We start from the raw sequence: 17,501 nt of genomic DNA, 5'->3' as shown, positions 1-17,501 counted from the left end.
CTGCTAAAGAGGAGATCCCAGAGCCCTATTTGAGAGATTCTAATTTAACTGGTCTGGACAAGATCAAGGATCTTCATTCTTAACCAGCTTTCCATATGGTTCCGATGGATACTTTGGTCCTCTCACCTCATCTTATTTTTCCTACACTTATTTTTCCTTTACCCCAGTTTCCTCACTTATTTTACACCTTATGCTGTATGCATTTTTCTAAGATAGTTCAAAACTTTTGAATGGATCAGAATATAAATACTAAGGAAATTGACATGAAGTCACTGTAGTAATTCAGGGCCACCAGAAAGCTCCCCATGGGAATCTAGGTTAATATACTTTCCTGGATGATAATTTGGCTAGATTTATTTTTAAATGTGAATAAACTAACATTTTTTATTTCAAAATTTAATGTTTTATCCAAGTACAATATGCTCAAGGCTGGAGAAGAAATGAGCCCTATAATGAAAAGCCACAGTCCCCTTCCTACCCAGTTACCTTAACCATTTCTGCTTTAACATTTTATGGTCCCACCCATATATCTAAGTAATATGATACCAAATACATAGGCCAGTTTTGATTTATCAGATTTAGAAGTTATGTGTTGACTCCTCTAGATAATAGGTAAGGACTGAATTTATAAAACATCCATCTCCTCTCCTACTACTTCCAATTTTTTTGTTATGATAGTACTAATTTTCATTCCTCTTGATTCTTCATAGCCCTTTGATTGAGGATTTTTCCCTCTAGGAATTTATCACATGGAAAGAATCAGGGGTATCCACAAAGTTTATAAGGTGGGTAATCATAGCACTTTTGAAATTTTTTTTTTTTAAACTTGAAGGGGAATGAAGTCCAACTATCAAATTTAGATGCCACTTGAGTACACAAATTGAATTTTATATTTCCTACACAAAATTAAACTTCATCACTGTCCATCAAAATGCTTTATCAATAAATATAAATACATGCCTTCTTTTCTATAAAAATATAGTTAGAAAATGTAAGTCCTAATTTTTCCCAGTATAATCTGACATCAAGAGCAGTGGAGGAAATTTCCAAAGCTAATACAGGAATAAATCTGGAAGAGTATGTATAAAGTTTAATATGTATGCATATCTAAAGATAGGAAGGAAGTAGGAATGGGAGCAAGGGTATGAATGAAGCCTGGGACCTAACAATACAATAGCAAGATTAGGATGAAATGCCAAAAGCAAACGACCCGAGATAGCCAGTCTTTTGTTAGGTCCACTACAGTTTTCTCTTAGACTGAATTCATTAGTTTCTGCTCTGAAACAAAAACCCAAAGCACACTTTAAAGGAAATGGCTAACCGAGTTTTTAATTCTTTTTCAAATTCTACAGCAGTTCATTTTCCCCTGATCAAATGAATGAGACTGCTGTGTCTGATAAAATGAAGAGGAAACTTAGATTTTTTTTTTAATTTAAAAAATCTCCCACAGTGGTACATATATTGGCATATATAAGTCCTATGTGTTCGTTTCTTTTTCTTCCAAGGAAGACATAATTGTTTTTCTTAAATTTTCATAATATGAGGTCGTTGATAAATTGCAAAAAGGAGTCAAAACAGTATAAATAATAATCTTTATGACCAGCAGATGTCACTGTCAGTGCACGACTGGTTGAAAGCAAACTTACTCTCATTACAGATTTTCCCAAATACCTGATTTTAAACATCTCTAGAAAAGGGATTAGTAGCTCAAATTAAAAATGCCCCACCTGAGCCTCTGGTGGTGACAAAATTGGTGACAACTCTCATGGAGCCAATAACTACCAGCCTGCAAGAAATCATTGAGAAACAGTGGGAAAGAGAAGATAAAAAGGGCTTTTTGCCTATAACTGACTTGACCACGTGGATTTTTGACATCTTGGCTGCTTTCCTAAGCCACCCAAAGCCACTTGAAGTGAATGGATAGGTCATTGTTTTCAGACAATCCAATGGGAATCAAAACCAAATAGACTTATACTTTTAAAGGGTGAACTTTATGATATGTAAATTACATCTCAGTTTTTTTTTAATAGGGTCTGGATATTTATAGTTTAAACTATAGTTTATTTATAGTTTATTTATATTATAGTCTTTAGCATTAAATTATACCAAAATATTGTAAGCTTGGCTTTAATATCTACCAAGCATTTAGAAAAACTTGAAGCTTTCGAAGGCTACCTTAATTTGAAGGACTGTATAAGGTAATTGTCGAATTCATTGTATTTTGTACTTTATCTTCTGGGAGTACTTTCTGAGAACCTAAGGTTATTTCCCTTTCATTTCACAGTTTTGCTCTAAGTCTTACTCTAACACAGAAATGGATTCCAGTCCTGTCTCAGCTACTTACTAGCAGGTTAAACTCGATAGCCCTCAGCATGTAGGAGTCAAGAGGTCTGGCAGACCCGTCATCTCTTATTTTGCCCTGCTCAGCATTGATTCAATCATTCACTTGCTTCTTTTAATAGCACCCTTATTTTTCTTTAAGGAACTTTCCTTACCACCCTGTCAGTCTGTATGGCCCCATCCTGGCTAATTAGAGTCAGCTCCAGTACTTTGGTGGAATTAATGGGAAAGATGCTATACTTGCTAAACTAGCAGGATGTGAGTCTGGAGCTTCCAGTGATCAACCTTGCTGCCAGACGGTGAAGCCAACAGAGACAAAGCCAAGAAAGGGAAAGAGATTCCTTATGACATTGCTTCCACACCTAAATGCAGTCATACTTTTTTACTTTTCAGTTATATGGGCTAATTCCCTCTTTTGCAGTTTCCTGTCACATGCAACCAAGAGGCTTACTTCATATACTTGGTTTCCAATCTTACTTATTATGAATGGCTAATGGGAAAGTTTTGACTCCATTAATTTTACCGTGTGATTTTGGACAACTCTTACCTGTCCTGGGCCTCAGTTTTTCTCCCCTATAAGATGAAACAGACAAGTTTTCTCTAGAGAACCTTTTCATTTTTTTTCTACAGAGGTCATATTTCATTCACTTAATTTTGGTGGTGTGACATAGTAGATAGAACCTTTCCTAGATATAAAAAGAAAAATAGATTTTTTGTTGTTTATTTTTTTGTTCTGTTTCGATTTTTTTTTTGTAATGGCATCAGCTTGGTTTCTGGAGCAATCACAGTTCTATGTATCATTTCCTTCTACTATAATTTTGGAGACTTTCGCCCTTTATCGGGCTTTTTTATTCTGGTACTGATATTTATCCAGATTTTCAGGAGACCTTATCCCTAATGCTTTATTATGAAAGGTCTCAAATATACCAAAAAGTTGGAAGAGTAATACAATGAACACCTATATGGCTGTTTTCTAGATTCAAAAAGTGTTAACATTTTGCTATAGCTATCTGTTTATATAAATGTATAGGTATCCATGTATCAAACAGGGTCCAGTAAGATCAGAAACTGTACCAATTTTTAAATAAAAGGAATCTACAGTGAAGAATCATTGGCCAGGTATTGGAGAACTTAATAGGCAAAGGGGGATACTGAGGTGTCACAGAGATAGTAAATGCAGGAAACAGCATCACTAGGGCTAGATGAACAAGAAAAGAGGCTGGCATTATTAAAATGTGAAAGCTTGGATGAGGGGTCCCTTGGAAGTGAGACTCCAGTGTCTGAGGAAGAGGCCCTGCCTGACTGGTATTACTGTCTTAGGAGCTCTAAAGACTGAAGAATGGGTGCCAGCCTGCTGATGCTGCCGTCTCTGAGCATGTAGGATGAGGCGGTTCTGGAAGTGTGAAAACACTGAAAACTTAAACCAACTGCTGCTCCTAAACTAACTCTCACTTCCCGGGTGAAGAACCACTGCAGGGAGGATACTGTCAGCAGTAGGAAGCAAATGAGGAGGGAGTAAATCACTGGTCCTTCCTCTACGTTTCCACCATGTCTCTTGCACCCCTTATTTGCAGAGCCTAACAGAAAGCTAGGTGATAAAGAAATGTACTTTGTGAGGTCCCAGCCGCAGCATGACAAAGCAGATTACAGGACATGGGTGGGTCTGAAGCTGAAAGACAAGAGCTTAGTAACCAGCACAGCCCATCTCTTTGGCCAGTCATCCTTCTATCCATAATTGAATTTCTATACAATAAGCATAGGTTTGTGGTTCTCTTAAGAGGTAACTATCTCAGTACAAATAAAGATGCTCTTACCTTCTCTCCAGAATGAGGAAAACACAGTCTCAGCTCCTCAAATTTAGTAACAGTGCCATTAATTGCCTAATGACTAGCCCCAACCACCAAGGCTTGTTTTTTTTGTGTGTGTGTGTGGGATTGAGGGGGTATAGAAGAAGTCTCCAGGTGTAAGTCGCATCTATATCACTGTTACAGTAAACAATGATAACAAATTGATACAAACCACCCTGAAACTCCTCAGATACACGGTTAGAAAGCGACACTATTCATCAGGACATGCCATGCCTTGACCAGACCAATTTCAGGCCCACTGGCATTAACCCCACAGCACGAGCCAAATACGGTCAGCCAGTAGTATCAACTCCCAGTTCAGTGGAAACACTGTTACGTCCTTTGGTGAAAGCATTTCTCCCTTGGGAACCGAGACTTCCAAAATATCAAGAGTCACAGTCACAGCAATGGGAAGCAAAATTTCTGTGAATTATTAGGTGCCCATCCCTTGATTCCCAGACCAATGTATTCTGGCTTGGGGGATTAAAAAAAAGAAGTATATTCATAGGTTACCAATTCAAAGCACATTTGCATCCTACAAGATAGAACTTTATCTTTTTGGATTCTTTTCTCCCAGTTGCAAGTAACTGAGTATTAAGTAGCTCATTCTATCATTCTAACAGACCAGGTGCCTCTGAGTGATGAAGTACATGACAAGACCAGTAAGTTCCATAGGTGTCAGTCTGTTGCCACACTGTTATGAACTGAATGTCTGTGTTCACCCCCAAATTCATATGGTGAAATCCTAAGCCCCAGTGTGTGACATCTGAAGATGTGCCTTTGGGAGGAGGTAGTTAGGTTTAGATGGAGTCATGAGGGTGGGAGCCTGGCCCAGTGGGATTAATGCCTTTATGAAACGCTTGCTCTCTCTCTGGCGCATAAAGAAGAGGTCATGTGAGCATACAGAAAGGTGGCGGCCTCCTACAAGCCACGAAAAGAGGCCTCAGGATTAAACCTACCTTGCCACACCTTGATCTTGGATTTATCAACCTCCATAACTGAGAAGTTTCTGCTGTTTAAGCCACCCAGTCTATGGTATTTTCTTATGGCAGCCCAAGCAGACTAACATACACTCCTTTGCACATCAGAAACTTCACCAAGGTGGATGAGTCCCTGAATTTTTATGAGGTTTATTTCCCACTCTCTGACTCATATGCATTTTACTAAGGCATCTAAAGTACTTGCTTCTACCTTCTTATCAGATGCCATCTGTATGTCATCAGTGAAGTGGACAAATTTGATGATCTGTGAAATGTCAAGATTATCAAAATCTCTGCAGATTAGATTATCACAGACATTAAGTCGATGTAGCCCTAGGGCAGAACTGTGAAGGTGATCTCTTGGTTCTGCAAGGTGAAAACAACCTGCTTGTGTTATTCACTGAAATTGATATAGAGGGGGAAAAAGTATTTGCCAGGTCACTAATGGTATACGAGTTGCCAAGGGTTATGCTGACTCTCTTTCGTAGAGATACACATCTGGAACAGTAGCTGCAACTGGAGTCATTATCTGTTAAGTTTGCAGTAATCCATAGTCAGTCTCCAGATCCAACAACCTTCTGCACAGGAAAAGCAGGTGAATTTAAATGGGGATGTGACAGATATTAAGCCTTTGATGGTGGCACTAAACCCTGCAGTTTCCTCCAGGAATGTGGTGTTGATTTTGGTTTACTACCCTGGTAGGGAAGGGAACTTCTAGGGACTTCTACTTGTCCCTTTTTACCATAATAGGCCTCACTCCATGGATCAGAGGGCAAATCTGGGGGTTCTGCCAGGAATTGAATATATCTATTCCAATTACACATTTAAGAAGTAGAGATATAACCACTGGGTTCACAGACCTACTAGGCTCTCTGTAATTTTAGCTTGGGCCAATACTCCATTCATTATCTGACCACCACCAGTTCTCACTTTGACTGGTGGACCATCGTAGTATTTTGGTCCCAGGAATTAGCATCAATTCAGGGCCAGTGTCTATTATTTAATCCCTAAAAGATCTGAGGCTTTCCTTTTTTCATAATACTAAGTCACCTATTAAAGACTGCAGGTTTCTGGGGAAGTCTTGGAGGAAGTCTCTAGTATATACTTGTGGCAGTGTCATGGAGTTCTTAAGGGAACTCAGCATGTCCTTCAATCAAGGGGCTCTGGATCTGACAACTGGCTTAGGTCTGGAAGCTGGAGGAGAGGTTATGACTCTCTCTGTAGTGACTTTAGTCAGATTTCTGGGCACCAGCCCTAGGGTTTTTCATTACATAGATCAAGCAATGTTTTAGTAGACTGCCTATCTATTCCATTCCTAGATCTACTGTACCATTTAGCTACTGTATGAGGGTTCTCCAGAGAACAGAATCAGTAGGATTGACTGATTAGAAGGAATTGTCTCACATAATTATAGAGGCTGGTAAGTCCAAAATCTGCAGGGTGGGCCAGTAGGCCAGAGAGCCAGGAGAGCCAATGCTGCAGTTCCAGTCCAAAGACAGCCATCTACAGAATTCTCTCTTGCTTGGGGGTAGTCATTTTGTTCTATTCAGGTTTCCAACTGATTGGATGAAGCCCACTCACATTTTGGAGGGCAATCTGCTTTACTCAAAGTCCACCACTTTAAATGTTCATCTCACCCAAAAACATCCTCACAGAAACACCCAGAATAATGTTGGACCAAATATCTGGGCACTTGATGACCCAGTCAAATTGACACATAAAATTAACCTTCACAGCTACTATCAACAATCCCTGTGGATCAAAACAGTCTGATTTCCATTTTGTCTCTGCTGGACACTAAGTGCATCCACCTTCTCTCTCATGACTGAACACTGCCACTTGGCTTCAGCTACTCCAGGATCCTATCGACCCCACTGAAATCAATGAACTCATCTCAGTGGCAGCATCTTCTACCATCATACAAGCCCACAGAGAAAAGCCACCACAGAGATTTCCAAGGATATCAGTGATCTCCTCACTAATGTCTTGCTCAATATCTCAGGGAATGAGTGTCCTCTGGGCCCTCTTCAACCATATAGTTGGGGGGGGAAGTGGGTGAGGGAAGTTCAAAGGTCACACGTGATAAGTTTAGCAACATTTCTATCTCCCCAGGTCTTTTAATTCCTTTCTCTACATTGTGCCAGGGAAGTTCTGGGATCTCAAACTCATTATATGTAGGTCACTGTTGAGTTCAAGTTATCCAAGTAAGTAAATTCTTATATGAGCTAACATATTAAATCCAGAATCCCTGATACATACACCCACATCAGTAAATTTGGCCTGTTACATTCTGCCTTTTTCCATCTAATGCTCTCAGAATCCCATTCCCACATATATTCACCTGGTTTCTGCCTATACAAATTATAAAAATCTTCCAGTTCTTTTGGATTATAAGTTCTTCCCTCCAGGTTCAGACTTTGTACTTGTTCCCTTGGAATATGCTGGATCTGACCCTGGTTATGGGTCTAGTGGCAGCAAGGAGTGGTGGGGTAGGTCTTGAAGAGTACAGGCATCTCCTTGAAAGTCACCTGCCTCCGGTGAGAGTATTACAAGGACTTCAAGCAAAGGAAACCTAATCTCAGACACAGAAGGTGAAGGCATGGAAGGCTCAGAGTGACTTAGGGGTTCAGATTCTCAGTTTCATCTGTGTCCATGCAGATGTCCTCATTCCAAGTCCTGGGGACACTCCCAACCCTCATCCTAACTTTCACTGAGAGACATAGGCTGTGAGCTCAATTTACATTAAATTCTACAACCATCACAATTAAATCTTGTGTCTGAATTTGCAGCTCTAACAGATTTGCGATACTTTTAGAGCTGCCATAGAATCTCTCTAGTTCTCTGACCAGGACTTGGGCTGAGACTTTAAAGGGCTGAGTGTGTTGTTTTCTTTCTGTACACACTCCAGAGCACTCAGAAGGAGGCATCCCGCCCCACAGTCCCTGTAGGTCGTCATTATTCCCAGCAGCCACTTGGTCCCCCAAGGTACCTGCTTCAGGAGGTTCTTTATCACAATAATCTACAGCCAATAATTAGATTAATCAGGGCCACTCCATGCCATGAGTTACTAGCATCCCATTTCCATGACAAGGAGCTCAACATTGCATTCAAGTCTAAAGACAAACCCAAACACCTAAAAAAAGGGTCTGTTTCCTGAGACTCCTAGTTCCAATTTCTGTATCAGTCAAGGTTCAGTCAGGAGACACAAACTCCACCAGTTACTTTTGCAGAGAAAATTTAATATAAAGAACCGTGAACCAGGTATCGGAGAACTGGAAAGGTAAAAGGAATACTGTATAAACACAGAAAGCAGTTACCATCCCTAGGGCTGGGAGAAGAGCTCGGGATTAATAGAATTTAGAGGCTTGGACGAAGGGTCCCATGGAGCTGGGTTAGAGAAGGCTTTGCCAGCTGATACAGGTATATCTGAAGACAGGCTGTATTCTGAGACTGTGGAAAAAATGTAAACCTAAACCAGCTGCTCCTACAGGAAATAACTTTCATTGCCAGGGTGAGGAACTGTTGCTCAGGCAGGCTGAGAGTAACAGGAAGCAAAACAGAAAGAAGCAAGCTCTTTGTGGCTCCTCTAGACTTCCAGTCCCCTTCTAATGCCCCCTATTGGCAGACTAACAGAAGGCCCGCTGGCAAAGAAGAAATGTGATTTGCAAAGTCCCAGCCCTTACATCACATAGCTGAGTTTGAAGGTAAGACTATAGCTTAATAACCAACTCTGTTTTGTGTGTGTGTGGGGGGGGAGGGGGGGTTCATGTGTGTGAGTGTCTGTGCATTCATGTGTGTTTTCTGAACCATTTTAAAGTAACTTCCCAACACCATGTGTCTTCTCCCCTCCATACTTCAGCATTGCATCTCCTAAGAATAAGGACATTATCCTATATAACCACAAAACCATTATTCACACACAAGAAAATTAACAATAATTCCCTAATATGTCTAATAATCAGACCATATTCAAAGTTCTTCCAATTGCCCCCAAAATATCTTTTATTCCTAATTTTTTGAACCACCTTTTAATATTTCCATGACATTTAACATTTTAAAGAATGTCCCACTCTCTGAATTGACTGTTTTCTCCTGTGTTGTTTAACTAGTTTCTCTATTCCCTATACTTTCTGCTAATCAGAGGTTAGGTGTGAAGGCTTAATTATATTCAGGTTAAAACCCTGGATGTATCATATAATGTCAGGTTTTATGCCCTTGGTAATGCTAAATTTCCCTACTTGGTTAACAGTGTGGCTGCCACATCTCTCCATTATAAAGCTACGTTTTTCCCTTTGAGGTTTTTTAAGAGTGTGTTTTATTTTTAATATGTAAAACAGGCATCTGGTAAATTGAGACAGTACAGTGAAGGTTGTACCTCCCACCCCATCTCAGCTCCACAGTTCTCCTCCAAGACACAGCCAAGGCTACCAGGCTACATGTCTTCAAAGTGTGGTTACACATAAACGTGTGTGTGTGTGTGTCTGTGTGTGTCACCTTTTTCCTTCATAAGCAGTAGCACGGTAGACACACTCTTGTATGCTTTAATGTTTTAAATTTTTTATCATACCCATAATAAATTAAGTGGATGAGACATGTAGAGTTAAGTGTCTTCTGAGTATTATTTAAAAGAAATGTGTAGAAGTCTTTTAAAACACAGATTTTGAGAAATTAGTCTCCTTCCACTTCACAACAGCTAACAGATGAAACATTTCTTTTAGCCACTAGCTAAATCTCATTTATGCAGTTTCAGCAAGCCTCATTTCCTCAGTCTGGGATTTCTGCTTTTCATCTCAGCCAAAAGGCGGGGATAGACCCTACGTTTCTCATATTCCCTCCCAAAATTATGCTGGCAAAGCATGGCAAAGCCTTTATTTCTATACTCATTCATAGGTTACTTTCTCTAAGCTTGATTCTACAAAGCACAAGCCTCTAGACCTTCTTAGCAGAGCATCTCCCTCAAATCAAATGTCTGTTCATTTCTGATCCACATACTGAGTTGAGAAACCTCATCAAGAGAGGTTTTTGCATGAGATTCCAAAATGAAGTCTCTCCAACTGAAGCCTTTCAAGCTACATCTGGAAACTGGCTGAATCTTTTCTGGGTCATTTCCCCTAGAATATAAGTGGTGTCTATTTTGGTCTGACTTCATTTGCTCTGGGATTGTAGCTGTCTCAAGGCCTTTAACTCTTCCGAAACCTCAGGCCAGAAGAGCTTCTTATAACTCTCTGGTTCTTCTTTTCCTTCCCGTGAAAACTACTCTGCTTGTTGAAGCCCTCTGCCCAGCTAAACACTGTCTAGAAGAAGGAACTTATGCCTGGGCGAGATATGAGCTCTCATTCCAACTCTGCCCCTCGCCCACTGTGTAACCTTGGGAAGACGGCCCTGCTTCTGGGCCTCAGCTCCTTCGTCTATACAATGGGGAAAATACTTGTCCCAAACTTGGAAGACTGCAAGAGACTGTTCTTTGAAAATGTTTTTTTTTAAAAAGAAAGTCTATAATTGTTGGGGGTTTATTATTATTAACTCCCTAAACTCTCTGCCACATCCCCAGATCTGGCTCATCCATCACAGCAAAGGAAGAATTTCTAAAAAGTGCAATACGGCATTTCCTTATTTTTTATTTTATTGAGGGGAGGAGTGTTGAGTAAGTAAAAGATTTCCATTGTTTTAAAAATCAAATTGTTCAGGCTTCCCTGGTGTTGCAGTGGTTAAGAATCCGCCTGCCAATGCAGGGGACACGGGTTCGAGCCCTGACCCGGGAAGATCCCACATGCCGCGGAGCAACTAAGCCCATGCGCCACAACTACTGAGCCTGCGCTCTAGAGCCTGCGAGCCACAACTACTGAAGCCCGCACCTAGAGCCCGTGCCCCGCAACAAGAGAAGCCACCACAATGAGAATCCCGCGCACCACAACGAAGAGTAGCCCCCACTCGCTGCAACTACAGAAATGCCACGTGGCAACGAAGACCCAACGCAGTCAAAAATTAATTAATTAATTAATTTTAAAAAATCATGGAGAGGCTTCCCTGGTGGGGCAGTGGTTGAGAGTCCGCCTGCCAATGCAGGGGACACGGGTTCGTGCCCCGGTCTGGGAGGATCCCACATGCCGCAGAGCGGCTGGGCCCGTGAGCCATGGTCGCTGAGACTGTGCGTCCGGAGCCTGTGCTCTGCAACGGGAGAGGCCACAACAGTGAGAGGCCCGTGTACCACAAAAAAAAAAAAAAAAAAATCATGGTTCCAGTTTTCTTTAAAAAAAAAAAAAAATTGTTCCAAAAGACCTAAGCGAAAAAATACGCCTCTCTCTTACTGCTGTTTTCCAGTCCCTCTCTCCAGAGACAACTTCTGCTGTTGCAATTTTTTGTATATCCTCCTAGGGATAAATTGTGTTCATACAAACATGTGTGTCTGTGTTTTCCTCACCTCTTATTTTTTTTTTTTTTTTTTCGCGGTACGCGGGCCTCTCACTGTTGTGGCCTCTCCTGTTGCAGAGCACAGGCTCCGGACGCGCAGGCTCAGCGACCATGGCTCACGGGCCCAGCCACTCTGCGGCATGTGGGATTTTCCCAGACTGGGGCATGAACCCATGTCCGCTGCAACGGCAGGCAGACTCTCAACCACTGCGCCACCAGGGAAGCCCCCACCTCTTCTTTTTTTAATTTGAATGGTAGCAAACTATACACACTGTTCTGCTTCTTATTTTTCTCAGTAAACAATATGTCTTGAAGATAATTCCATAATAGTACAAAGAGTTCTGCCTCTATGTATGTATGTATAATGATTAATTAGTCCCCTATTACTTGGCATTTAGATTGTTTCCAGTCTTTTATTAGTTCAAACAAGGTTGCAATGGATATCCTTATGCACACTTCCAAGAAATAATTACAGGAAATAGAACAGCTATATTAAAAAATAAGTTGTGGGACTTCCCTGGTGGAGCAGTGGTTAAGAATCTGCCTGCCAAGGCAGGGGACACGGGTTTGCTCCCTGGTCCGGGAAGATCCCACATGCCACAGAGCAACTAAGCCCGTGTGGCACAACTACTGAGCCTGCGCTCTAGAGCCCAAGCGCCACAACTACTGAGCCCGTATGCCGAAATTACCGAGCCCGCGTGCCGCAATTACTGAGCCCGCGTGCTGCAACTACTGAAGCCCGCGCACCTAGAGCCCATGCTCCGCAACAAGAGAAGCCACCGCAATGAGAAGCCCAGCAACGAAGACGCACAGCAACGAAGCCCAGCAACGAAGAACACAGCTCGCAGCAACGAAGAGTAGCCCCCGCTCGCCACTAGAGAAAGCCTGTGCACAGCAACGAAGACCCAACGCAGCCAGAAAAAACAAAATTGTGTATTTTAAATTTTTATAAATCCGCAAAACTTTCCTTACAGTTCAACTATCATCTTGTTTCATTCTAAGTGATATAATACACAGAGCAGCCAGCCTTCACTCCAACATCATGCTCTTTCCATGCAAAGGCAGCAAGTCCCGTCTACTAACAGCTGTCTCCCAGTGCTGCCACATTAGTAAGACCCCATCTGGAATTATCTCATTGTGGAGACTTCACAGCCCCAAAGTCCCTTGTTGAAAGTAAGCACTGACAACTTGGATCTTGGCCATTAGCAGTTTGGAATGATTCAACATCGTTTTTAAACGCTCTTCTGTACCCAAACCAGAGAAAGGAAAGGTTGAAAAAGACATACAGGAAGACTAGGAAGGCCCGCATTTTAATAATGCACGTAAGTCAAAAGATCTTGGGGAAAAAAAAAAAAAAGATCTTGGACTTGGCCTTGACTCCACAACTGACTACTAAGTCACTGAATGTCTCTGGACCTCTTCGTCCTTGTGTATGAAATGAAGACCATGGACCAAATTATTTCTCAGGACCCTTCCTCCTTTGAGATTCTGAAGACTCACATGCAGCGTATGTTGGGGGCACTTGTCTTCCCAACCTCACCATATTCAAAAAGCAAAAGATGTCATGAATTAGTACATGATTAATATCGAAATGGGTGGTACAACTGAGAAGATTTAGACGGTGGCGCGCTGGTAAACAGGCTGAGGTGGGAAAAAGAGAGCCTTGATTTGTAGTATTTGTGGATTTCCGTGGTGTAATTATTCTCACTATGATGATTTCAAATGGCAGCATGACGTCACTAAACTCAAAGTTGGGAAGAGAGGCACAGAACTGGCTGCTGGCTCCAGAAAACCAACCATTACGGATTCAAAGCAAGCATTTTCTTCAGACTGTCCTGTGTTGAAAGGATTTCATGAAAGAGGAGAGATTTGAACCAAGCATTGAAGGAAATTACATTAGGACTCTTTCCGTAGTAACTGACAGAAACAATCCAAACTAGCTTAAAGAGAGAGAGAGAATATAAGAATGCGAATGCTTTAGCACAAGTCTCTGAACTAAGGGCTCTAATAATGTGCTCACAGAACTCTCCCTCCACCTCTCAGTTCTTCTTGAATCTGCTCCTACTTGTGTATTGATGTCATTGTCTCCTGCCATAAGCAGGCTCTCTCCAAATGGCAGGCTCCCTGCCGGTGGCAGCCCAGGGCTCTGTACTTACAGTTAACAATTCAGAAGAAAAGAGGGCTGTGTCACGGAAAGCCCATGGAAAGACTGGCTGGCTCTGCTTGGGTCTCACATCCACCATCTGGGCTCTTAACTGGGCACAGGAAAGGGTACCTGGTCCACATGCCTGGGCAGGCAGAGCACTCTTCCTCTACCACTCAAAACACATGAGTCACCCAGTACAAATTCCCCCAAAGGACAGAGGGATGCTGGGCAGAGAAAAGCCATGCATTTCTAGTAGACATATGGGTAAGGCTTTGTGGAAGACAGGTAATAGTTAGAGGGAACTGCTTAAGGAGAGGTACAGAAATATAAAGGTGCATTCAGGAGCCAGCAAGAAGACCACCTGACCAAAGGAGGGCTACCCACGGGGCAGCAGTTCTCAAAGGAGGGCGATGTTGCCCCTCTCGGAACATTTGGCAATGTCTGAAGATATTTTTGGTTGTCGCAACTAGGGGCAGAGGCCTAGTATTGTCATCTAGAGCAGCGGTCCCCAACCTTTTTGGCACCCAGGGGCCGGTTTCGTGGAAGACAATGTTTCCATGGACCGGGGCGGTGGGCAGAGGGGTTGGTTCAGGAGGTAATGCGAGTGATGGTTCAGGCGGGAATGGGAGCGATGTGGAGCGGCAGATGAAGCTTTGCTCGCTTGCCCGCTGCTCACCTGTGCGGCTTGGTTCCTAACAGGCCACAGACTGGTAGTGGTCCGTGGCCTGGGGGTTGGGGACCCCTGATGTAGAGGGTAGAGGCCAGAGGTAGAGACTAAACATCCGACAAGGCACAGGACAGTCCCCACAAGGAAGACTCATCCAGCACCAGATGTCAACAGTGCCGAGGCTGAGGAACGCCATCACACAGGAAAAACAGGAGACATGTCTGGGAAGACGTCAAATCATAGAGGGCTTTCAGTTAGTGAGGCTACAGAAAGGCTACAGAGTCGAGGCATCATCCTATGACTGTTACACAGGGAGCATAGGAAGATGTTGAGATAGGTTAACGTAGCTCTCATACACTCTGCTCCTTCTGCTGACGCCTCTCCCCCTCCTCCTCTGCCACCTTGGCACAGCTGGCCCTTTTTTATCCTGTGCGGCTCACCTTAAACGTTACCTATTTGAGCGATCATCCCAGATCTCCCAATCAAAATAAGTTCTCTCGCAGACTCCACACCATCATTCGGTGCCACAGTTCCCTCTTCTTTTCCTTCATAACTCTTACCACAATTTTGAATTCTGTGTTTGAGTGCTAGTAGAATATCTGTCTTTGCATAAGCATCATGGAGACAGAGACCTTGGGTATCTGTTCATGACTGTGACCCCCAACATCACAGTGCCTTGTACACTGTAGTTGTTTGATACTTAATCAATTAATTAATTTATTTGAAGGTTGATTATAGGATCGAAGAGGGGCTGAGGCTAGGAGGTGGAATTGAAAGAGGAAAAGAGGAAAGAACAGCAGTCCTCTGGATTTCTTCCCTGCTTGTTCTGGTGTGCACTCATCTCCCTTCTCTGACTTTTCCAGCACCTATAGTTCACAGCATGACACATCAATTAGGGTTCAAGTGAAGAGACAAAACCCTTCTAGCTCTTTTAAGCAGACACGGATTTAATAAAGAGAATCACCTGAGTTCAGAATCAGGGCAGAGCAAGTTGTGCCTGGGCCTCCAGGAATGATTCCTAGAACATCACCCCAGTACTGACCACCTCCCCTCCCCATCCCACCCAAAACCTGGAAGCAAGAGCTCAGGGAGCCACTAGCCCAGTCTCTGGCTACCGGAACACACCACCTTAGGTGTAATCGGAGGACTGGGAGCTACTGCCAGAACTCCAGAGCTGTGCTGTACCTTTTGGGTCAGCCCCAGCAAAATGGAGTCCTCCCAGGCCGCTGTCTCCTCTGCCCCTAACTCAACTGGTTTTTCTTCCTAACTCAGTTTTGAGTTCAGGTCTTACACAGAACACAGGACTAGCTAAACCTAAATCTCAAACAGGAACCCAGCAGCAAGGAGCCTAGAAAACAGATCTTTAGCTTCTTGGCCTCTGCAGTATAGGAAGGCACACTCGATGAGAGGCGTGGAACAAGCAAATCTACCCCATCTGGCACATGGCTGCCCCTGCCAGACTGTCAACTCTCTGTGGCCATCAGTGTCATAATGTATCCACGTTCTCTAGAATGAATGAAACTATGGAATGAACTGAAATGAATCAAAGGGGGAAAGACTTCTAATTTTTTATAACACATTGTACCTTCCCTATGACATGTATTGTATTTTGCATCTTACAGTAATTTGTGCTCACATTCATTTTCCCTGTAGACCAGAAGTTCATCTCCTTGTCTCCACACTCATAATAGGTAATACATGTTTGTGGACTGAATAAAAGACATAAACAGCCTACTGGGGAGAAGTCCTGAGCCCCGTTCCAGCTTGAAGCAGCTCCTGAAATAGCCATTTCATGAGTACTTTGGATTTCCTGCTCTGTGATGCCATCACCACTGCAAGGATCCACAGGACAAGGCCCCAAGGGGGAGCTTCAGGGGACCTGGGTTCCAGGACTCCTCCAAATGCTGGAAAAACATCTGTTCCCATTCAGCCAACCAGTAAACATTTATTTACTGGGTGCTGAGTGTGGCACCACTGCCCTTCCCTATACTGTTCATTAACCATCTTCTTGCCAATAAGGGCATGCCAGTGATTTCAACTTGTGTCGCAGTGGAGTCCCATGCATAACACATGGAGATTCTTACTCTACCCTAGGAGAGGGGCTTTCCTGAGCCCTTTAGATTCTGAATGGCCTCCTGGCATCCTAAGCCAGGATCCCTCACCTTTTCCATTCCTGACACATCTGGGAACAGACCAAGGTACCCAGAGGGGGTGGTGGACAGAGGTCCCCTTTCCAGCCACCTGTGAATTGACACACTAAACCCCACTGCACGTGTCATCTTTCAGTCATGTTTAGAGCTCTCACCCTCTCCCTCAGGCTCAACTGGACATCACTTCCCCAGGCCTTCCCCTGGCCTCCCAGTTTCATATTCAGTGTCTTCCTCTTCTGCAACACTTATTTCACATGAAACCACTTGTATCATCCTCACTAGACTCTAAGTTCCACGAGGCCAGGCACCAAGCCTATTTGGTTTACCTCTAGATCCCCAGCACCTAGCCAGGGACTGACACGTAATAGATGCTTATTAAATGTTTGCTAAGCCCACTAACTTTCATCCTCAAATAATATTTATGTAATATTAATAATAATTCTCTACATAGTTTGATTGTTTACCAAACATCTCTATGAGTGAGTGTCCCAACTCTAGGGGGAAAGACAGTGCAGGTAATATAATTATTATTCTTCCTCCTTTTCAGAAATGAAATACCACCTATGAGATAACTAACTTGGCTAAGGTGGCGGAACCAGCTTGAGAATTCTAATGCATATCTGCATTAAAATTCTGACTATAAACCTTGGGTCATAGACCATCTGTTCACCTGATGCTCTGGCAGCCAAGTGAAATACTGGTAGCTAGTGGAAGAGAGCAGTGGAAGGAATAGAGAGAAGCAAAACCCAGGCCTCTGATGACTTTTCTTTCCTCTAGTGTCTGCTTGCTACCTAAACATGGTCACTCTGCCCATCTGGGAGCTGGGGTCCTCAAGCAGGGGCATGTCTCTAAATGACCTGAGGCTGGGCAGACAGTTAGTGAGGCCAGCGAAGCCTCATCTTCTGGGGAGGATGGAGATGAGGGCTGGGACACAGGGGTGCCTGTCCATTATTATGTATG

General features: G+C 43.0%; 1 protein-coding gene across 1 annotated transcript in view; it reads right to left on the bottom strand.

Moving 5' to 3' along the window:
- PTTG1 (PTTG1 regulator of sister chromatid separation, securin) overlaps window positions 1-17,501 on the bottom strand; it is a 66,187-nt gene that overhangs the window by 40,300 nt on the left and 8,386 nt on the right. The gene's annotated exons all lie outside the window — the stretch shown is intronic.

The sequence above is a fragment of the Lagenorhynchus albirostris genome, chromosome 3, assembly GCF_949774975.1.
Source record: "Lagenorhynchus albirostris chromosome 3, mLagAlb1.1, whole genome shotgun sequence".
NCBI classification, from domain to species: domain Eukaryota; kingdom Metazoa; phylum Chordata; class Mammalia; order Artiodactyla; family Delphinidae; genus Lagenorhynchus; species Lagenorhynchus albirostris.
The sequence above is the reverse complement of the archived record's forward strand: the minus strand, read 5'-3'. Positions and strand labels throughout refer to the sequence as shown.